This window comes from Rhinopithecus roxellana, chromosome 20, assembly GCF_007565055.1.
Source record: "Rhinopithecus roxellana isolate Shanxi Qingling chromosome 20, ASM756505v1, whole genome shotgun sequence".
Lineage (NCBI taxonomy): Eukaryota > Metazoa > Chordata > Mammalia > Primates > Cercopithecidae > Rhinopithecus > Rhinopithecus roxellana.
In genome coordinates this window covers 63,147,673-63,170,766 of record NC_044568.1, presented here as the reverse complement: position 1 = coordinate 63,170,766, position 23,094 = coordinate 63,147,673, and the positions used below count along the sequence as shown (strand labels likewise).

The 23,094-nt window shown below is 43.0% G+C and overlaps 1 protein-coding gene and 1 non-coding gene across 4 annotated transcripts in view; one reads left to right on the top strand and one right to left on the bottom strand.

Moving 5' to 3' along the window:
* The window catches only part of ZNRF1 (zinc and ring finger 1), a 114,885-nt gene that overhangs the window by 16,401 nt on the left and 75,390 nt on the right, over nucleotides 1-23,094 (top strand). The window lies entirely within an intron of this gene.
* LOC115895405 lies at nucleotides 18,994-19,102 on the bottom strand. Its single transcript, XR_004055601.1, has one exon. It is a non-coding gene; the product is annotated as a U6 spliceosomal RNA (small nuclear RNA).

Genomic DNA, 23,094 nt, shown 5'->3' with positions numbered 1-23,094 from the left:
AGCTGAGGTCAGGAGTTCGAGACCAGCCTGACCAACATGGAGAAACCTCGTCTCTACTAAGAAAACAAAATTAGCTGGGCATGGTGGTGCATGCCTGTGATTCCAGCTACTCGGGAGGCTGAGGCAGGAGAATCGTTTGAACCTGGGAGGTGGAGGTTGCGGTGAGCCGAGATTGCGCCGAGCCGAGATTGCGCCATTGCACTCCAGCCTGGGCAATAAGAGTGAAACTCCGTCTCAAAAAAAAAAAAATATATTTATTTCTTTAGTTTCAAGACAGGATCTCACTCTGTTGCCCAGGCTGGATTGTAGTGGCACGATCTGCAGCCTGAAACTCCTAGACTCAGGTGATCCTCCCACCTCAGTCTCCTGGGTAGCTGGGACTACAGGTGTGCAACCGCCATATCCGACTAATTCATAGTACTGGGGTGATAGGCATGAGCCACAGCTCCCAGCCTATAATTAAATTTGCATGGGGCAAGATAGGGATATATTTTTCTTTTTCCATATATGAATAACCAGCTCTCTCAGCAGCATTTGAGGAGTAGTAAAGTCATCTATCCTAGTACTAATACTCTTTTATTTTTATTTATTTATTTTTGAGATGGAGTCTTGCTCTATTGCCCAGGCTGGAGTGCAGTGGCGCTATCTCAGCTCACTGCAACCTCCGCCTCCCGGATACAAGCAATTTTCCCACTTCAGCCTCCTGAGTAGCTGGGGTTACAGGCTCATGCCACCACACCCTACTAATTTTTTATAGCTTTAGTAGAGACGTGGTCTCACCATGTTGGCCAGGTTAGTCCTGTACTCCTGACCTTAAGTGATCTGCCTACCTTGGCCTTCCAAAGTGCTGGGATTACAGGCGTGAGCCACTGCACCCAGCCTGTTTTTGTTTTTTGAGACAGAGTCTCGCTCTGTCACCCAGGCTGGAGTACAGTGGCGTGATCTCTGCCTCCCAGGTTCAAGCAGTTCTCCTGCCTCAGCCTCCTGAGTAGGTGGGACTACAGGTGTCTGTTACCACACCCGGCTTTTTTTTTTGTATTTTTGGTAGAGATGGGATTTCACCATATTGGTCAGGCTGGTCTCGAACTCCTGACCTCAGGTGATTCACCTGCCTCAGCCTCCCAAATTGCTGGGATTACAGGCGTGAGCCACTGTGGCCAGTCTACTCTTTTATTTACTATGGTTTTGTAATAGGTCTTGCTACGTGGAAGGGCAAAACTGTGTTGGCTAACTGAATCTTTCTAAGGGACAAATAAGGGAATCCAGATAGAATCAGCACAATGAAGTACAGAGTAGCAGGAACTGCTCTGTTTAAAGCGGGTATTCTTTTTTAATGACAGGACATCTGGCAAACCCACCCTAATGGGCAGTTTCAATTTTTTTCCCTACTATATTGCACAAACAATAACATTTCCTGATGTCTTTGTATTGCAAACAGCAGAATAAACAGTTCTGTATGTTACAGACAACAACAGTAAAAACAACAAAACTGGTTAGCTATTTTTGGCACTCTATGCTTCCAGATAAATTTTAGAATCAGCTTTGTTAACTTTCTGTGAGGAGAAAAAACTGTTAGGATATTTATTAGAATTAAATTGAATTTATCAGTAAGCCATTTTTGTAAATTTGGGCTTATCCATGAATCTGATAGAATTGATTTACAGATATAAAAATAAAAATTTTAAACATTTTATTTACATTTAAACTTTTTAGAAATAATTTCAGACTTACAGAAAAGTTACAGAACTTATACAAATAAATATTACATATCCATCTCCCAGAATTCTCAAAGGTTATCAGAAAGAGAAATCGTTGATATCCGTTACATTCTTGACTCTGGAAAGCAGCTTAACATCTTAATGAATACAACTTGTCAAGTTTAAGAAATCTATATTGATCTTCTCCTGGGAATTGGAGAGCCATGTGATCTTAAAAGTGACATGGTGTCACTTAGGCTAGGCATTAAGACTGAGATCTCCTTTAATCATTGTTGGTCTGTATCCTTATGTGAACAGAAATAAATCCACTGCCACCCTCTGCTCCCAGGGTGCTTGAAAGATCCAGTCTGTTGAAAGAGGGGCTTCTTAGATAGTTGTAGGCTAGAGAATTCAAATCAAGTCGGCATCAGGATGACACAAGAATGACTTCTGGAAGTTTGGCTCAGCTGAGCCAGAGATGCCTTTATTGCAGGAATGGAACACCCTCTCTTGGGAGAGACAGTATAGGGTAGTAATTAAGGTCACAGGCTTGGCACCAGACTGTCTTCAGTGTGAATCCCAGTATTGCTAATTTTTAGTTTTGGAACCTTGGGCAAGTGACCTCACAACCTGTGCCTTAATTTCTTTACCTCTAAAGTGAAGCTAACAATAATAACAGTATCTATCATACAGGACTCTTATATGAATCAAATGAGTTTGTAGCATATCCACATCGCTCAGAACAGTGCCCAGCAGGTAGTAAGTGATCAGTAATGTAAGCTGTTAATATTTAATGTCACTGGATAAAGCTTTATGGTTTTTTGAAGATCTTGAATTCCTTTTGCTAGGTTTATCACTAGATACTCTATAGTTTTTTGGTCCTTACTGTCAATAGTAGCATTTAAAATTTTTTATAATTGTTTTGGGTTTCTTGTTATATTCAGCAGACTTGCTGAACTCTTGTAGGTTTCATAGTTTTAATGAGAAATATCGACAGAAAATTCAGAGAATCACACCCTTTGCAAATAATGACTTTTATTTCCTCTTTTGTGTCACTTCTCTTTCTTATTTTAAGGATTGCTGGCTAGTTCCTCTAATAAAAACCGTATTAGAATCTATGATCATGGAAATCCTTATTTTTCTCCTGCTTTTAAAGGGAATGTTTCCTGCTTTTGGAAGCATCACATATGTTTTTGGTAGATTGTCTTTATTCTCTTTTATTCCTACTTTGCTAAATTATCACAAACAGCAATTTTATCAGGTTTTCCTTGTATTTATTCAGATGATCATCTGGTCTTTCTCCTTTCAGTTGTAAATGATTTGAATTATGTTAATAGATTTTCTCATGTTAAATTATCCTTATATTCTTGAAATGAATCTACTTGGTTATGATGTATTCTTTTTTTAGACATTTCCAGATTTAATACATTAATATTCTCATTTGGATTTTTGCACGTCATAAAATTTCACTCATAATTTTGTTATACTGTCTTTGTCTTCTCTTACTAAGATTAATAAGGCAAGGTGTGGTGGCTCACACCTGTAATTCCAGCACTTTGGGATGCTGAGGCAGGCAGATCACTTGAGATCAGGAGTTTGAAACCAGCCTGGTCAACATGATGAAACACCTGTCTCTACTAAAAATATAAATATTAGCCGGACATGGTGGTGCATGACTGTAATCCCAGCTACTCGGGAGGTTGAGGCAGGATAACCACTTGAACCCAGGAGGCGGAGGTTGCAGTGAGCTGAGATGGCGCCGCTGCACTCCAGCCTGGGAGACAGAGTGAGACATCTCAAAACACAAAGCAAACAAAAAGATTAATATAGCTTTTTTTTTGGTAGAGACTACTATGGGTTTTTTTTGTATAGACTACTATGTTGCTCAGGCTGGTCGTGAACTCCCAGTCTCTAGTGATCTTCTCACCTGGGCCTCCCAAAGTGCTGAGGTTACAAGCATGAGCTACCATGCCTGGCCAAAATAGAGCCTTTTATTTATTTTCTTGAGACAGGGTCTTCCCCTGTTGCCCATGCTGGAGTGCAAAGGTGTAATCGTAATATTTTCATTTTTTTTTTTAAGATGGCCTCTAACTTAATTGCATTATAGTCACAGAACAGTCTATATGATACTGATTGTTTGATTTTTATTGATACTTAATTTGTGGCATACTACACAGTCAGTTTTCATAAATATTTCATTTGTGCTTGAGAAGTTTGTATAACAACTGTTGGGTGAGGGGGTCGGGGAGCACAGAAAAATAAAAATAAAAATGTTTGGTGAAGTTGTATTCTGTATATCCTTAGATCAAGCTTATCAGTTATGTTGTCCAAATCTTCCATATCTTACCAACTTTTGATTTTTTTGTTTGTTTTTTGTTTTGTTTATGTGTTTGTTTGTTTGTTGAAACAGGGTCTTGCTTTGTTGCCCAGGCTGGAGTGCAGTGGCACAGTTATGGCTCACTGCAGACTCAAACTCTTGGACTCAAGTGATCCCCCTGCCTCAGCCTCTGGAGTAGCTAGAACCACAGGCACAGACCACCACACCCAACTAATTTTTGTATTTTTTATAGAGACGGGGGTTCACCATGTTGCCCAGGCTGGGCTCAGGTGATCCTCCCACCTTGGCCTCCCAAAGTGCTGGATTTACAGGTGTGAGCCTCAGTGCCCGGCCAGGTGTTCTTGATCTAACAATTCCAGAGAGAACTATGTTAATGTTTTTTTAATGACTGAATTTGTCAACTTCTCTTCATAATTTTGTCAAACGTGTCTGCATATAATTTGAAGTTCTCTTTTTTTTTTTTTTTTTTTTTTTTTTTGAGACGGAGTCTCGCTCTGCCGCCCAGGCTGGAGTGCAGTGGCCGGATCTCAGCTCACTGCAAGCTCCGCCTCCCAGGTTTACGCCATTCTCCCGCCTCAGCCTCCGGGGTAGCTGGGACTACAGGCGCCCGCCACCTCGCCCGGCTAGTTTTTTGTATTTTTTAGTAGAGACGGGGTTTCACCGTGTTCGCCAGGATGGTCTCGATCTCCTGACCTCGTGATCCGCCCGTCTTGGCCTCCCAAAGTGCTGGGATTACAGGCTTAAGCCACCGCGCCCGGCCAATACTTTTTCTCTTGGTCTTTTTTTGTCTGGTATTAATTCTGCCTTTCTTTCTGTAAATATTTGCCTGGTACATCTTTTCCTATCCCTTTTCTTTTCTCTATGTCCTAATGTCTTAGGTGTATCTCCTGTAAATGACATGTAGTTAGATTTTTTTCCAGCCTATTCTGAGACTGTCTCTTGATTAGCATGTTTAACCCATTTAAAAGTATTATGATTACAATTGTATATTATCTTAATATCTCATTTAATACCTTATGTAATTTTTTATTTAATATCATTAAATACATTGTTATTTCATATCTTACTTTGTGCTATTGACCATGTTTTGTTTGCATTTTTCTCCTTTTCAGTCTTTTCTTAGAAAGAGTTTCTTTATTCTACCATTTGGAAACTTTCAGTTCTGTTACAGGCTACTCTTAAATTTTTGGCTTGCATACTTCAATAAAATCTTAAAGTTAAATCAGTGTCTCTATTCTCTTCCCAAATAGAAACCCACAGTTTGTCTTACACGTTGCCGTGGATCAGTATTACAATTCCACCTTGTTTTGTCTGTTTTTTTTTTTTTTTTTCTTTTTTTTGAGATGAAGTTTCGCTCTTGTTGCTCAGGCTGGAGTGTAATGGGGTGGTCTCAGCTCACTTCAACGTCCGCCTTCCAGGTTCAAGTGATTCTCCTGCCTCAGCCTCGCAGGTAGCTGGGATCACAAGTGTGCGCCACCATGCCCGGCTAATTTTTGTGTTTTTAGTAGAGACTGGGTTTTACCACATTGGCCAGGCTGATCTCGAACTCCTGACCTCAGGTGATTCACCCACCTCGACCTCCCACAGTGCTGGGATTACAGGCGTGAGCCAGGCGCCTGGCCTTCCACTTTGTTTTTATACCCTGGAATTAGTTGTTGCTATTCTTATTTGATGAAATCTGCTTATTTGAATTCACTCACCTGCTTGCCAACTTCTTTGCCTTCCCTTCCTTCTTTTATCATACTTCATCCTTTGGAGTTAAATTTCCTCCTTCCGGAGGTAGGCTTCAACACTGTTTTTTAGTGAGAGTCTATTAGTGCTAAACTCTTTCGTTTCTGTTTGTCATAAACATTGAATAATTTAGCTGGATATAAAAATCTGGGTTGGCAGTTACTTTTTCTCAGCAATTAGATGATGTTACTGTGTTTCATTATCTTCTAGCTTTTGATATTGCATTTGAAAAGTCTTCTCAACTCTTAGAGTTAACGTTTTTTTCTCTTGGCTGCTTTATCTTCTATTTACTCATGGTGCTCTCCAAGTTTACTGTCATATGTTCCAGATTTAATTTATTTTTATGTATCTATTTGCTATTTGTTCTTGAATATCAAATTTAATGTGTTTCAGGGCACCTAAGAAATTGTCATCTAGTTATCTCTTCAGATTTTACCTTTTATTCTCTTCCATCCCTCCATTTGAAAATCCTAGAAGTCATATATTGGGCCTTCTTTCTACCTTCCTATTTCTTAAACTCTTCTATGTTTTCCAGTTCTTTATATGCTTTACTATGGGTAATTCCTTATCTCTGTTTTCAGTACACTAATCCTTCCATCCGTCCATCCATCCGTCTCTCTCTGTTGCTCACGCTGGAGTGGGCTGGCATGGTGGTGGGCACCTGTAATCCCAGATACTCGGGAGGCTGAGGCAGGAGAATCGCTTGAACCCAGGAGGCGGAGATTGCAGTGAGACGAGATTGTGCCACTGCACTCCAGCCTGGGTGACAGAGTGAGACTCCGTCTCGAAAAATTTTTTAAAAACTAATTAATTGGCTGGGCGTGGTGGCTCACGCCTGTAGTCCCAGCACTTTGGGAAGCCGAGGCAGGCGGATCACGAGGTCAGGAGCTCGAGACGATCCTGGCTAACATGGTTAAACCCCGTCTCCACTAAAAATACAAAAAAAAATTAGCCGGGCGTGGTGGCGGGCGCCTATAGTCCCAGCTACTGGGGAGGCTGAGGTGGGAGAATGGCGTGAACCTGGGAGGCGGAGCTTGCAGTGAGCCGAGATCGTGCCACTGCACTCCAGCCTGGGTGACAGTCTCTATCTCAAAAAAAAAAAAAGAAAGAAAAAAAATTAATTAAAATAAATAAATACATTTAAATTAGTGAAAATTAATGAACAAAATTTAAATTCAATTTCTGAGTTACTGTAGCCACATTTTCAGTGTTCAGTAACCACAAGTGGTTAGTGACTGCTGTAATTGGACAGCATACACGAAGAACATTTCCATCATTGCAGAAAGTCCTGTTGGACAGTGCTGCTCGAAACTCTTCCCTAGTGGTCTTATAGTATAGAGAGAATTGGCAAATGTTTAATTTCAAAAAATGGATCAAAGAACTTGCCCTAGTGTTGAGAGTCTAGGAGGCTCTCTTTAGCATCACACCATTCTGCATCATCTATGTTTAGGAAGAATTCAGAGAGGGTGTTGCATTCTTAAGATGATTTATGGGATCATTGGTGATCCCAAGCTTACTTGTCTTGCCTGTAATTTGGTATCATGGGAAGAGGAGAAACCAGGTAAGCAGGAACCCCCAATGTTGAATAAGCTTTGAGGAAAATGGAGAAAAATTTCTAAATGGATTTTATGCAGCTGTGTTTAATCTGAGACTAGAGAGGATGGGTTTGTGGGGTGACTGGAGAAAAACAGCTTAAGTTCTTATGACTTGAAATTTGACTCAAGTTGGAAATTCCTTGTAATTAAGTCATCTTTTCTCTCCACCCCCTTAAATTGCCATCTCATTCTCCTTTGAGTTGCTATAGAACGGTTAAAGATTCTCAAGAAAAGATGCCTTCCCCTACCCCACCCCCACATTCACATACCCACGCCTTCTTTACATAAAGCATCATTTCACAGTGACTGGACTCCAGATACACCAAAGTTAAGAAGGGCACACCAGGCCGGACGCAGTGGCTCACGCTTATAACCCTAGCACTTTGGGAGGCCAAGGTGGGTAGATCATCTGAGGTCAGGAGTTTGAGACCAGCCTGACTGACACGGCCAAACCCCATCTCTACTATACAAAAATTAGCTGGGTGTGGTGGCGGGCACCTATAATCCCAGCTACTCAGGAGGCTGAGGCAGGAGAATCTCTTGAACCCGGGAGGTGGAGATTACAGTGACCTGAGATCATGCCACTTCACTTCAGCCTTGGTGAAAGAGCGAAACTCCGTCAAAAAAAAAAAAAAAGATCACACTGGGCCCCAACAGGCTATGTAGGAGGGAAGAGTCACTGACCCCCAACCTTGTTCTTTGCCCATGGCTGACACTGTTATAATTTACCTCATTGTTTATTATGGAGCCCTACAGGGACTCAGAATCCTTTTCTTTCTTTTTTTTTTTGAGACAGAGTCTCACTCTGTCACCCAGGCTGGAGTGCAGTGGTGTGATCTTGGCTCACTGTACCCTCCATCTCCTGGGTTCAAGTGATTCTCCTGACTCAGCCTCCCCCGTAGCTAGGACTACAGATGCGTGCCACCACACCTGGCTAATTTTTTATTTTTAGTAGAGATGGGGTTTCACCATGTTGGCCAGGCTGGTCTCGAACTCCTGACCTCAGGTGATCCACCAGCCTCGGCCTCCCAAAGTGCTGAGATTACAGGCGGGAGCCACCGTGCCCAATCCAGAATCCTTCTTAATACAGTACTCCAAGTGCCCACAGTCCATACTAACTGCTGGAGTTCTTGGCTTAGGGAATTGAGGCTTGGAGTTTGCTATTAAGAGAAGGCATGTTGTTGCTGATTGCAGAGTACTTATTATGAGCCAAATGTGTTAGTTGAGAATGTTTTTTTTTTTTTTTTTTTTTTTTTAGGCGGAGTCTCGCTCTGTCGCCCAGACTGGAGTGCAGTGGCGCAATCTCGGCTCACTGCAAGCTCTGCCTCCCGGGTTCACGCCATTCTCCTGCCTCAGCCTCCCGAGTAGCTCGGACTACAGGCGCCCGCCACATCGCCCGGCTAGTTTTTTGTATTTTTAGTAGAGATGGGGTTTCACCATGTTAGCCAGGATGGTCTCAATCTCCTGACCTCGTGATCCGCCCGTCTCGGCCTCCCAAAGTGCTGGGATTACAGGCTTGAGCCACCACGCCCGGCCGAGAATGTTTTTTTAAAAAGTCTATTGTGAGTGTTTATTACCTATGATATGAAATTAGGTGCCTAATAAAAGTTCAGTAAATATACACATGAAGAAGTACAGTTATCACAGGAGTAAAGATAAGGGTAGTTTGTGTTGGAAAAGGGTTGGGTTACTTCTTTCTGGTGATTTTTGTAGAGTTGGCAACAGTGGCTTGGGATTGACTTTCTGCAGGAAATTAATCTCAAACAAAAAAGATGGCTTGCAAGATGAGAGGAAGGGGTTTAGAAAGAGGCAGCATTTGCAGAAGGAAGAGGAAGAAGTTACAAAAGAAGAAAAGCCCTGGAGCAGGTGAGGGAGTTGGAAAGGCTAAACTCGCACGCGCTGTGCAGAAACAGACCTTTGTGGTTTCCAAATCAGTATTTTCTGTCTTTTTAAGCAAATCTAGAAACAAAAGTTCTTCCTACTTCTTTCCTGGTCACAAAAATAATCAGAATATTCACTGTAAAGATTTTAAACATTAATGTAGAAAGCAGAAGTTTACCCCATGATCCCTTTGGTGTATGTGTCTCCAGATTTTTGCCTCTAGATGAACGGGTGTGTGTAAAGCAGTAGAAAGCACATTATGCTTGTTTCACAACTTCTGTTTTTTATTTAATGTCCTCTTCATTGTTTCATGTTGTTCCATGTACATGTGTGGATTTTATTATTTTATTTTATTTATTTATTTATTTTTGAGACAGAGTCACACTCTGTCGCCCAGGCTGGAGTGCAGTGGTGACATCTCCACTCACTGCAAGCTCCACCTCCCGGGTTCACACCATTCTCCTGCCTCAGCCTCCCGAGTAGCTGGGACTACAGGCGCCCGCCACCGCACCCGGCTAATTTGTTTGTATTTTTAGTAGAGACGGGGTTTTACCGTGTTAGCCAGGGTGGTCTCCATCTCCTGACCTCGTGATCCACCCGCCTCAGCCTCCCAAAGTGCTGGGATTACAGGTGTGAGCCACTGTGCCCGGCCTATTTTATTTTGTTTTTGTTTCTGTTGTAATTTCTGTACCTGGAAGTGAAACCTATTCACAGCACACCTCTCCCTGACCATCCCCCAAAAATTGTGCCCCAAAATGCTTATACCCGTTTAGCTCTTTGCTAGAGACCATATCTACCATTTGGCCAAAATTTCTCTATAAGTTGTTATAAGGCTACCACAGGAAAGATCATATAGCCCCTCCTGTAAACTTAGTTTGTTCTTAGGGACCAATTAAATTATAAGCCAGCCAAGAGCTCGGCCCCCACCGCAGAGGACATTTCGTAAGAGGGGATTTGTAGGAGCCCCACTTTCTCTTTCCCAGCCCTCTGTTCTGAAGAATCTGAATGTGTCTAACTTGTTCTAGAGTTCACTATTTCTTTCCATTTTTCTTTCCGATGGGGTGATTGCTTCTGCCAATGGCTGGACTAAACTGTAAGACATTTTTATCTTGGATCCACATCTGAGCAGCTCTGAAAGAAAACACCAGGCAGTGGGGGATGGGGTGGGTGGGATTTCAAGTCAGGCCTGCAAGAGGCAGCTAGTCATGGGTCTGCACTCAGCCTGGTGCTTTTGCTTCCTTGGGGTGCTGCCAACAGAAACTGTCAAATAGGCAGCATGCTGGTGAGGCCTATACATCTGTCTGGGATAGGATCCCACAGAGGGGTCTTGTGTGGGATTGATCCAATAACCCCATGGTTTGAGTCAAGTGACAGGTCAGCAAGGACCCGAATTTTCCTCCCTCCTCCAGTGATCTGCAGAATAATACAGTGACCAATAACTAAGCATCTTATTTGAGTTGTAAAAGAACTCTCATTTGTGTTTAAATAAACATTTAAAATATTCCTAAATAAGAAAAACATTCTAAGGTTATTTTGTTTTTGTTTTTGTTTTTTAAGCTGTTGCTAGTACATGTGACTGAGCAACTGTGTGGGCACGAGTAAAGGAACTGGCATAGAACCTGGAAACAGAGTTTAGAATGAAGTTGAACCCATTACCCAACAGCAAGGTCAATGTTTATAGCGCTCCCCGAGCTCAGAGTCCTTTTGGATGACATGTGTCATTTCCCCCATGCCTCTAGAAAGTGAAGAAACAGGAGCAGATTAGGAAAAGTACTTGGAAAAATTCTGTAATGATTTGGGCCTTAGCCAGGCTTAATACTTCAGTGTTTGAACTCTTCCCTACTGAGACTCGCTTTAATGACAGTTTTTGTTGGTTATTGCATTAAAAAAAATACACAACAAAGTAGATTGTAACAGTAGTATGTAATAAGAATATTGCTGGCCAGGCGCAGTGGCTCCTAGCACTTTGGGAGGTTGAGGCAGGTAGATCACTTGAGGCCAGGAGTTCGAGACCAGCCTGGCCGACATGGTGAAACCCCGTCTCCACTAAAAATACAAATATTAGCCCGGTGTGGTGGAGCATGCCTGTAATCCCAGCTACTCAGGAGGCTGAGGCACGAGAATCACTTGAACCCGGAGGTGGCACTCCAGCCTGGGCAACAGAGCGAGACTGTCTCAAAAAAAGAAAGAAAAAGAATATCACTAATAGCAGACATTTATTTCATCTTACTAAGTGCCTGGCATAGTTCTAAATGCTTAACATTCAATTATTGAATCCTCACTCCTTGAGGTGATTACTGTTAACATTCCTATTTCACAGAGAAGGAAACTAAGACCCAGTGGTTAGGGAACTCAGCCAGTATTACATAACTAGAAAGTGGTGTGGCTCCAGCCATGTATAGCGGCTCATTCCTGTAATCCCAGAACTTTGGGAGGCTGAGGCAGGAGGATTGCGTGAGCGCAAGAAGTCAAGGCTGCAATGAGCTGTGATCACACCACTACACTCCAGCCTGGGCAACATAGCAAGACCCTGTCTCTTAAAAAAAAAGAAAAGAAAAGAAAAGAAAAAAGAAGTGCTGTGGCTCTAATAATGGTATCTCTTGTTATTAAATTGCAATCAGTTTGGCCATCAAAAATTGAATTGTGGGAATCCTTTTTAGCCCTATAGCTGGGCCTATGACATTCTTTGTAGTTTTGTAAAATGGTGGAGGAATAAAATACATTTTCTTACCGTGTCAGCCGTAAGAGTTGCCCCCGTGTCTCCATTTATCTGCTATTTATAATATCAATCCTTTCAACCATCTTTGACTCCAGCAGGAACTACAGCTCATTGATCCTGTTTTCTTCTCCCTTTCCCTCACGCCCTCATGCCTGTACTTTTCTCCTTAAATAACTTAAATTCCATGGTCAGTCATTATAATCAGTGCCTCATGTACTACACTCTTCAGTCCTCTTCCCCTCTTTTGCCTTGTCACACTTGCTTGGCTAAGTCACAACTCTGGTTCAATCCAAATCTCTGCCTACTTTGTGGGTGTGCTCCTGGGTTAGAAGAAACACTGAGCACGTTCGCTGGCCTCACTCTTAATTCCTGATTACTAACCTTAAACAGGCCCCTAATGCTGTCTGGGAATCCTGCTGTATTTCCATAGTTCCTTCATTCTCTAACCTCCTAGAGGACTCGTCCACACTTTCTCCTCTCTTTTCAAAACTCCCTTCTTAGCCTTTGTTGATGACCTTCCTAGTTCGTTGAGAAAACAGTGGCACTCTCCACCGTATCCACCCATGTGCTTTTTTATCTGCCTTTTCCCTCTTTCCTGTAACTAGGTATAAGCTGTACATGCTCATTGCAAGGGCCAATACCTCCATTTGCAAACAAAATTTCATTCCCACTTCCTGAGTCCATCCAGAGCACTGCTTCAACCTTCCTCTGCTCTCTGCTAAATATTACTGTTCTAGTGGTACATTCCTATCAGCATACTAACTAACTGCTGCTGTTGCTTCCATCTTGAAAACAGGAATAACAAATTAACTTACTGTGATTCTACTTCCCCTAGAGATACCAGCCTATTCTGGTTTTGTTTGTTTGTTTGAGACAGAGTTTCACTGTTGTCGCCCAGGCTAGAGTGCAATGGTGCAATCTTGGCTCACTGCAACCTCTGTCTGCTGGGTTCAAGTGATTCTCCTGCCTCAGCCTCCCAAGTAGCTGGGATTACAACCATGTGCCATCACACCTGGCTAATTTTTTGTATTTTCAGTAGAGATGGGGTTTCACAATGTTGGCCAGGCTAGTCTTGAACTTCTGACCTCAAGCGATCCACCTGCCTTGGGCTCCCAAAGTGCTGGGATTGTAGGCATGAGCCACCGTGCCCAGCCCCTGCTACTTCTTTTAACAGCAAAAGTTCTCAAGATTCTGTTTTTTTGGTTTTCTGATTTTTCTTCTTCCATCCTTCTTAAATCTACTCCATTCAAGTATTTGCCCTCATCACTCAATTGAAACCGCTCTTATCAAGGTCACTGAGGACCTTTATATTACTAAATCCAGTAGCCTATTGTCAGTTCTCAGTTTGGGAAAAATGGCTGCATTTTACCCAGCTGGTCATTCCTTTCCCCTTGAAACACTGTCTTCACTGCTTCTAGAATACCGTGCTCACTTAGTTTTCTTCCTACCTCTCTCATTGGTTTTATCTCCTTTCTCTCTATCTGAAATGTTGAAAGGCATGAAAGCTTAGTCCTTGAACCAATTCTCATCTTTTTATATATCACAAACTTGGTTAAGTCATTAATATTAGTGGTTGTAAATACAGTGTGTATGCTACATATCCAACTTGACTGCAATCGTGACCTTTTTTTTTTGCTACATCTCCAGCTTGACTGCAATCTTGCCCTATTTTTTTTTTGAGAGACAGTCTTGCTGTGTTGCCCAGGCTGGAGTGCAATGGCACAATCTCAGTTCACTGCAAGCTCCGCCTTCTGGGTTCACACCATTCTCCTGCCTCAGCCTCCTGAGTACCTGGGACGACAGGTGCCCGCCACCACGTCCGGCTAATTTTTTTTGTATTTTTAATAGAAACAGTGTTTCAGTGTGTTAGCCAGGATGGTCTCGATCTCCTGACCTTGTGATCCGCTTGCCTTGGCCTCCCAAAGTGTTGGGATTACAGGCATGAGCCACCACGCCTAGCTGAACTTTTTTTAAAAAACAGAACACAAAAACTATTATTGGCTGGACACAGTGGCTCACGCTTATAATCTCAGCACTTTGGGAGGCTGAGGTGGGCAGATCACTTGAGGTCAGGAGTTGAAGACCAACCTGGCCAACATGTTGAAACTCCATCTCTACAAAAAAATACAAAAATTAGTTGCGCATGGTGGCATGTGCCTGTAGCCCCAGCTGAGACTGAGGCTGAGCTTGGAGAATCGCTTGAACCTAGGAAGCGGAGGTTGCAGTGAGTCGAGATCGTGCCACTGCACTCCAGCCTAGGTAACAAAGTGAGACTCCATCTCAAAACAAATAAACAAACAAAAACTATTATTGAGACTTGGGTGCAGGCCAATCACTTGAGGTCAGGAGTTCGAGATCAGCCTGGCCAACATTGTGAAACCCCATTACTATTACCTGTCTATTTGATAGTAGCCATCCTAGTGATTCTGAAGTGGCATCTCATTATAGTTTCGATTTGCAAACGATGTTGGGCATCTTTTCGTGTGTGTGTGTGTGTGTGTGTGTGTGTGTGTGTGTGTGTTTTGAGAGGGAGTCTTGCTCTGTCACCCAGTCTGGAGTGCAGTGATACGATCTCGACTTACTATACCCTCCGTCTCCTGGGTTCAAGCAATTCTCCTGCCTTAGCCTCCCAAGTAGCTGGGATTATGGGCGCCCACCATCATGCCTGGCTAAGTTTTGTATTTTTGTAGAGTTGGGGTTTCACTATGTTGGGCAGGTTGGTCTTGAACTCCTGACCTCAGGTGATCTGCCCACAGCCTCCCAAAGTGCTGGGATTACAACATGAGCCGCCACACCCAGCTTTTTCTTGTGTTTATTGGCTCTTCGTATATAGTCCTTGGAGAAATGTCTATGCAAGTCCTTTGTCGATTTTTTTTTTTTTTTAAAACGGAGTCTTGTTCCGTCACGCAGGTGGAGTGCAGCGGCATGCTTATAGCTCACTATAGCCTTGAACACCTTGGCTCAAGTGATCCTTCTGCCTCAACCTCCTGAGTACCTGGGACTGCAGGCATACACTACCATGCCCAGCTGATTTTTAATTTTTGTAAAGGCAGGGTCTTGCTATGTTGCCCAGGCTGGTCTGGGTCTCAAGTGATCCTCCTGACTTGGCCTCCCAAAGTGCTGGTATTATAGGCATGAGCTACTGCACCCGGTCCTTTGTGAATTTTTTAGTTGAATTGTTTGTCTTTTGGTTGTTGAGTTGTAAGACATTTTTATACATTTTAGATATACTAATACCTTATCAGAACATGATTTGCAAACTTTTTCTCCCATTCTGTAAGTTGTCTTATGTTCTTGATAGTATCCTTTGCAGCACAAAAGTGTTTAATTTTTTTGTGTGTTGTTTGTTTTTCGAGACAGAATTTCACTCTTGTGGCCCAGGCTGGAGTGCAATGGCGGGATCTCGGCTCACTGCAACCTCCACCTTCTGGGTTCAAGCGATTCTCCTGCCTCAGCCTCCCGAGTAGTTGGGACTACAGGCGCGTGCCGCAATGCCCAGCTAATTTTTTTGTATTTTTTTAGTAGAGACAGTGTTTCACCGTGTTAGCCAGGATGGTCTTGATCTCCTGACCTTGTGATCTGTCCGCCTCGGCCTCCCAAAGTGCTAGGATTACAGATGTGAGCCACTGCGCCCGGCCCTAAAAGTCTTTAATTTTGTTGAAAGCTAATATGATACCTGTTTTTAAGTCTCTTGTTGCTTTTGCTTTTGGTGTCATATTTAAGAATTTGTTGCTTAATGCAAGGTCAAGAAGATTTCCACCTATGTTTCCTTCTAAGAGTTTTATACTTTTAGTTCTTATATTTAGGTCTTTGATCCATTTGGAATTAACTTTTGTATGTAGTATGAGATTGGGGGTCCAAACCACATTTTTTTTTTTTTTTTTTTTTTGAGATGGAGTCTGGCTCTGTCGCCCAGGATGGAGTGCAGTGGCCAGATCTCAGCTCACTGCAAGCTCCGCCTCCCGGGCTTATGCCATTCTCCTGCCTCAGCCTCCCGAGGAGCTGGGACTACAGGTGCCTGCTGCATCGCCTGGCTAGTTTTTTGTGGTTTTTTTTTTTTTTTCAGTAGAGATGGGGTTTCAACGTGTTAGCCAGGATAGTCTCGATCTCCTGACCTCATGATCCGCCCATCTCGGCCTCCCAAAGTGCTGGGATTACAGGCTTGAGCCACCGCGCCCGGCCAAAACCACATTCTTTTCCATGTAGATAATTCAGTTGTCCCAGTAGCATTTATTGAAAACACTGTTCATTCTCCTTTGAATGGCCTTGACACCCTTGTTGAAAATCAGTTGACTATAGATGTATGTGATTATTTCCTTACTCTCAATTTCTTTTAATATTACACTAGTCTGTATGTTTATCTTATGCCAATACTACACTATGTGGATAACCATAGCATTGTAGTAAATATCAAAACCAGGAAGTATGCGTCTTTTATCTTTGATTTTCTTTTTGGAGATTGTTTGGCTATTTTGTTTTGTTTTTTTTTTTTTTGTTTGTTTCGAGACGGAGTCTCGCTCTGTTGCCCAGGCTGGAGTGCAGTGGCCGGATCTCAGCTCACTGCAAGCTCCGCCTCCCGGGTTTACGCCATTCTCCTGCCTCAGCCTCCTAAGTAGCTGGGACTACAGGCGCCCGCCAACTCGCCCGGCTAGTTTTTTGTATTTTTTAGTAGAGACGGGGTTTCGCCGTGTTAGCTAGGTTGGTCTCGATCTCCTGACCTCGCGATCCACCCGTCTCGGCCTCCCAAAGTGCTGGGATTACAGGCTTGAGCCACCGCGCCCGGCCTGTTTGGCTATTTTGGGTCCCTTGCAGTTGCATATGAATTTTAGAACGGGATCAGCTTATACCTATCTATCTCTGAAAAAGGTAATTGGGATTTTGATGGGGAATGTGTTGAGTCTCTAGATCAATTAGAAGAGTATTGCCATCTTAACAGTATTAAAATGGGATGCCATAAACATGGAACTCTTCTATGTGTGTGTGTGTTTGTTTGTTTGTTTGTTTGTTTAGAGCCAGGGTCTCGCTCTGTTACCCAGGCTAGAGTGCAATGGCTGGATCTCAGCTCATTGCAAACTGCCTCCCAGACTCAAGCAATCCTCCTGCCTCAGCCACCCAGGCATCTGGAACTACAGGCGTGGGCCACCGTGCCCAGCTAATTTTTGTGTTTTTTGTAGAGATGGGGTATTCGCCATGTTGCCCAGGCTGGTCAACTCCTGGGCTCAAGCGATCTGCCTGCCTCAGCACCCCAAAGTGTTGACATTACAGGTGTGAGCCACTGTGCCCAGCTGCTTCCGTTTATTAGGTTTTCTTTTTTTTTTTTGAGACGGAGTCTCGCCCTGTCACCCAGGCTGGAGTGCAGTGGCGTGATCTCAGCTCACTGCAACCTCTGCCTCCTGGGTTCAATCAGTTCTCCTGCCTAAGCCTCCAAAGTAGCTGGGATTACACCATACCTGGCTAATTTTTTTGTATTTTTAGTAGAAACGGGGTTTCACTGTGTTGACCAGGCTGGTTTCAAAGTCCTGACGTCAAATGATCCGCCCAACTCGGCCTCCCAAAGTGCTAGGATTACAGGTGTGCCACTTATTGATTTTCTTTAATTTTTTCAGTGATATTTTATAGTTTTCACTGCTACAAGTCTTGCACTTCCTTGTAAAGTTCATTTTTCCCCTGGTTGTTCCAGTGTCACATATTGAAAAGACTATCCTTTCCTCCACTGAATTACCATGGAAGCTTTAAGGGTACTATTGGCAATACATATAGAGTCTATTTCTGGACTTTATTCTGTTTTTCTTTAATGTCTGTCCTTATGCCAATACCATGTTCCTTTGATTACTGTGGTGTTATCATAAGTCTTGAAGTCAAATGTTATTTGATTTATTTATTCTTTTTTAAAATTCTTAATTATTTAGGGTATTCTCAGGCTTTCAAATTTCCATATAAAATTTAGAATCAGCTTGTCTATTTATTTCTACAAAAAAAAGAGGAATGCTTGCAGGAATTTTGATTGGGATTGTGTTGAATTTAAGGATAAAGCTGAGGAAAGTTAACATCTTAACAATATTGCAACTTTCAGTTCATGACCATGGTATTTCTCTAGCCTCATTTAAGTGCTCTTTAATTTTTCTCATCATTGTTTTATAGTTTTATTTTTTATTTTTATTTTTTGAGACAGGGTCTCGCTCTCCGTCTCAAAAAAAAAAGTATATAATTCGATTTTTCTCTTTTTTTGGACATCTTACTCTGTCACCCAAATGCAGTGATCGTGCAGTGGTGCAATCTTGTTACCACCCACAAATCTGAATGGCTCTGCAGCAACCTCAATTCTTGCTCCTCAGGAGAAAGAATTCAACTGAGGAGCACAGGCAGAAGTAGAAACTGAAGCAAATTTTAGAGCAGGAGTGAACGTTTATTAAAAAGCTTTAAAGCAGGAAAGAAAGGAAGTAAAGTACACTTGGAAGAGGCCCAAGTGGGCGACTTGAGAGATCAGATGCATAGTTTGACCCTTTGACTTGGGGTTTTATATGTTGGCATTCTTTTAGGGTCTTGTGTTACTTCTCCCTCGATTCTTCTCTTGGGGTTGGCTGTCCGCATGTGCAGTGGCCACCAACATTTGGGAGGGGCCGCATGCACATTGTGCTTCCTGAAATTGTGCATGTGCCCACTTGAGGCATTCCCTTGGATTAAGAAAAGTTTTTTATTTTTTTGGCTGGGTGCGGTGGCTCATGCCTGTAATCCCAACACCTTGGGAGGCTGAGGCAGGCAGATCACTTGAGGTCAGGAGTTCAAGACCAGCCTGGCTAACATGGCAAAACCCCATCTCTACTAAAAATACAAAAATTAGCCTGGCATGCTAGTGGGCACCTGTAATCCCAGCTACTCGGGAGGCTGAGGCAGGAGAATCACTTGCTCCTGGGAGGTGGAGATTGCAGTGAGCTGAGATCACTCCATTGCACTCTAGCCTGGACAACAGAGGGAGACCTCATCTCAAAAAAAAAAAAGTTTTAATTTTTTAATTAAATGTATTTTATTTTCTAAAATATGGAACACTTCATGAATTTGCATGTCATCCTTGTGCAGGGACTATGCTAAATTTCTCTGTACGTTCCAATTTTTTTAGTGTATGTGCTGCCGAAGCGAGCACAATAAAAGTTAATAATCCATTTTGTCTCTACTTACAGGTTTATTAGCTTTGCCTCTGGCTTAAAAAAAATAGTAGTTGCTCTAGGTTTTATAGTATGTGTCTTTTAACTTATTATCACAGTGTGCCTTCAGTTAGTATTATACCACTTCAGGTATAGTGTAAGAACCTTGCAACAATATTCTTACTTTTACTTCCTCCTAACCTCTGGGACATTGCTGTCATGTATTTTATACACCCACACAGGCATGTGCATGCTCAACCTCAGAATACATTTTTTCTTTTGGCAGGCATTCTTGGTTTTTGTTTTTGCTTCTGCTTTAAACAGTTATCTTTAAAAAAAATTTAAATTTAAGAAAAAGTCTTTTATTATTTACCCAGGTGAATTTGGCTTTAAATGGATTCAGAAGTACACATTCAGCAGTTCTCTAAGTCCACTACCATCGCCTCAAATTCTACCACTGTATCTGAGAGGAAGGTGAATGAGTAGGCCCTGAATAATAAAATCTAGAATTCACAGTTCCTATAGCAGACGTCGTAAGATCTTGAGCTATATGAAGCTGACACCTGAAAGGTACATATAGTCTCATTTTTCTGGTTCTGTGGTTCAAGTGGCTAAATAGTGAGGGAAATTCTAGTGTACAGAGACAGGTAAAGGTTGGGCTATAATAGACCATTTAGGCCTGTCATCAGTTTAATGCCAGTTAGATTGGCAGATTCCACTTACTACCTTATATAAGAATTGAGAAGGATCATACTGGGAGTGTTCAGTCTCCTTCTTAATCCTAGGAGAACTAAGCTTCTCTTTCCCAAGTGGTAGGTAGATTCAAGGCTCTGTTAATTCCAATCATTAAAGTGTTCACTAGCCAGCTCTCAGGAGTTGAGATCCTTCAGGCTTGCTTAGCTGCCTTGGGCTCAGAGCTCACCTCCACAATTCTCCTTTTAAGGATCCACAAGCCCGCCCTGTTCTCTGGCATTTATGTTATCTGCTCTTTCATCCAAAGAACTTTAGACAACCTGTCTAAATGTAGAAGCAACTTCATTCATTTTCTTTCTCGGCTGTTCAAATTTTAAATGTTTAAAAGGGATACTAATACCTGTGTGATAACTGGGTAAAGATTTGTCCAGATTACACCTGGATGGTGTATGTTTGTATATATGTATGTGTACATACATATGTTTAATTCCCTTGGCCACTCTGAACTGAGCCATGTGTGATTCCATTTCTTTTTTTTTTTTTTTTTTTTGAGACGGAGTCTCGCTCTGCCGCCCAGGCTGGAGTGCAGTGGCCGGATCTCAGCTCACTGCAAGCTCCGCCTCCCGGGTTCCCGCCATTCTCCTGCCTCAGCCTCCCGAGTAGCTGGGACTACAGGCGCCCGCCAGGTCGCCCGGCTAGTTTTTTGTATTTTTAGTAGAAACGGGGTTTCACCATGTTAGCCAGGATGGTCTCGATCTCCTGACCTCGTGATCCGCCCGTCTCGGCCTCCCAAAGTGCTGGGATTACAGGCTTGAGCCACCGCGCCCGGCCGATTCCATTTCTTAATTGTGTTTGCTTAGAGTATATTCAAGAAGATGCTTGGACTATGCAGCACTTTTACAGGTCCAGTTGCGTTGATTTGGGAGAGAAGAGAGAAGGTAAGCGTGAACTTGACAGTTCTTGTGTGCCTGTTCTGTGCCAGGCACTGGGCTAGTACTTTACACATGCTCTTATTTTTTCCCTCACAGCAATCCCAAGAGGTGGAAAGAAACTATTTCCATCTTACAGATGGGAATTGACAGAGCTAGAATTTGAATCTGTCGATTCCAGCATCATCTTTTTGAAGCTTTCATAATGAGCAGAATGGATGATACTGTTGAGATCTGTATCCAGCCAGGATCTTTTCTTCCTCCTGTTTCAGCAAACTCTTAAGATTGGAACACATCGGTAGATAGGTGTGCAATGCCAATCTTGTGCCTCATTTGTTGTTATGTTAAACAAGGCAGCCTGGCAATACTCAGTTTTAATGTCACTTGGTCTTCACTTTTCTTTTTTTTTTTTTTTTTTTGAGACAGTCTCCCTCTTTCACCCAGGTTGGAGGACAGTGGCATGATCTAGTGTCTGCCTCCTGGGTTCAAGCGATTCTTGTGCCTCAGCCTCCCAAGTAGCTGGGATTACAAGTGTGCACCACCACGCCTGGTTAATTTTTTTGTATTTTTAGTATAGACGGGGTTTCACCATGTTGACCAGGCTGGTCTGGAACTGCTGACCTCAGGTGATCCGCCACCTCGGCCTCCCAAAGTGCTGCAATTACAGGCATGAGCCACTACTTCTGGCCCACTCTTCTTGTTTGTGGGTAGATATCCCCTACCCCAGACCTTCTCTTCAATTCACCTTTTCTTCCATCTCCTTTAAAATTGTAAAAAATGGTTTCTGGACCCCAAATCTATGAATAGAATGTGCTTAGAGGAAGAAGAGTACTGAGCTGAAAACATCTCACTAACCACTGATTTTAGTTAGCATGGCCTTTTTTTTTTTTGAGGTGGAGTCTTGTTCTGTTGCCTAGGCTGGAGTGCAGTGGTGCGGTCTAGGCTCAGTGCAAGCTCCACCTCCTGGGTTCATGCCATTCTCCTGCCTCAGTTTCCCGAGTAGCTGGGACTACAGGCGCCTGCCACCACACCCGGCTAATTTTTTGTATTTTTAGTAGAGACGGGGTTTCACCATGTTAGCCAGGATGGTCTCGATCTCCTGACCTCGTGATCCACCCACCTCGGCCTCCCAAAGTGCTGGGATTACAGGCATGAGCCACCACACCCAGCCTAGCATGGCCTTTAGAAAGGAGTTAAAGCACTCATATAACCTGCTTTCCTAATACAAAATTTGGGAAGCAACAAAACCTTTTGCTGACAAATGTGGAAAAGTCTATGATAAGGAAGTGGATTTCATCTTGCTTGTGAATACTTATTTTCTTCCTTCTGGTAGCTAGATTTCAAGCTTTTCTCACTCTTGAGGTGTAGTGACTGTTTTGTTTCTTTATTACTATTATTATTATTAACCAAAGACTAAATATCAATAAAGACCAAAACGAGCGAAGAAAGTGGCAGCCCTTTTATTTGCAAATATGCACACACTCTTGGGCGAGGTTCACTGGTCTGCGGGAAAGGGGGCCAGGGAAGTTGCGCTGGTGCTCTCGGGTGAGGTTCTCCGGTCCACAAGTAAGAGGGGCCGAGGAAGTCACACCGGCTTCAGACGGCGGCGGACTTCTAGGCATTGGTACTGGAAGGGGGCGGGCAGTGGGCGGGATGAGGGTGTGATAGGGGCGTCTCCATAGGTGTGGCCGGGTAAGTTTCGATCTCTTCGCATTGACGTCTCCTGGCGCATGCTCAGTTGACCTGTATTTTCTGGGGCACGGGCTGCATTTTCCCGCCGCGGGTAAGTTGGTGATGAAGAACCCGGAAGCAACAGGGACTGTGCCTTCTTGTTCACCTTCCTCCATTTTGTCCCTTCTCCCTCACCCAAACAGTGACCAAGTTCATATATGTTGACTATGATCTGTATATCATTTACCTAGAACAATGTTCTAGAGTAGACTTGAAGCCTATTTTTGTTGTCTGTTGTTAGGCAACAAAATCTACCTCAAAACTTAATGGCTTAAAACAACATCTATTTTATATTTGATCATAATTCTCTGACTTGGGAATTCAGGCAGGGCTCAGCTGGATGGTTCTTCTCTATGTGACTAACAGTTGGGGTGTCTCATGACATGTAGTCAGATAGAGACTGGAATGGCTAAGATGGCTTCACACATCTGGCAAGTTGATGGGCATGACGAGGAGGCAAAACCTTCTCTGTCTTGCTGTGGCTGTCTCTCTAGTTGTGACTAGCTTGGGTTTTGTTGTTTGGCAGCTAAATTCGGAAAGTGAGCATACCAGGCAGCAGAGGCAGAAGCTGTAATTCTCCTGGGGCCTACTAGCCTTGGAAGTTACATGGTGTGGCTTTCTGCATGTTCTGTTTGTCA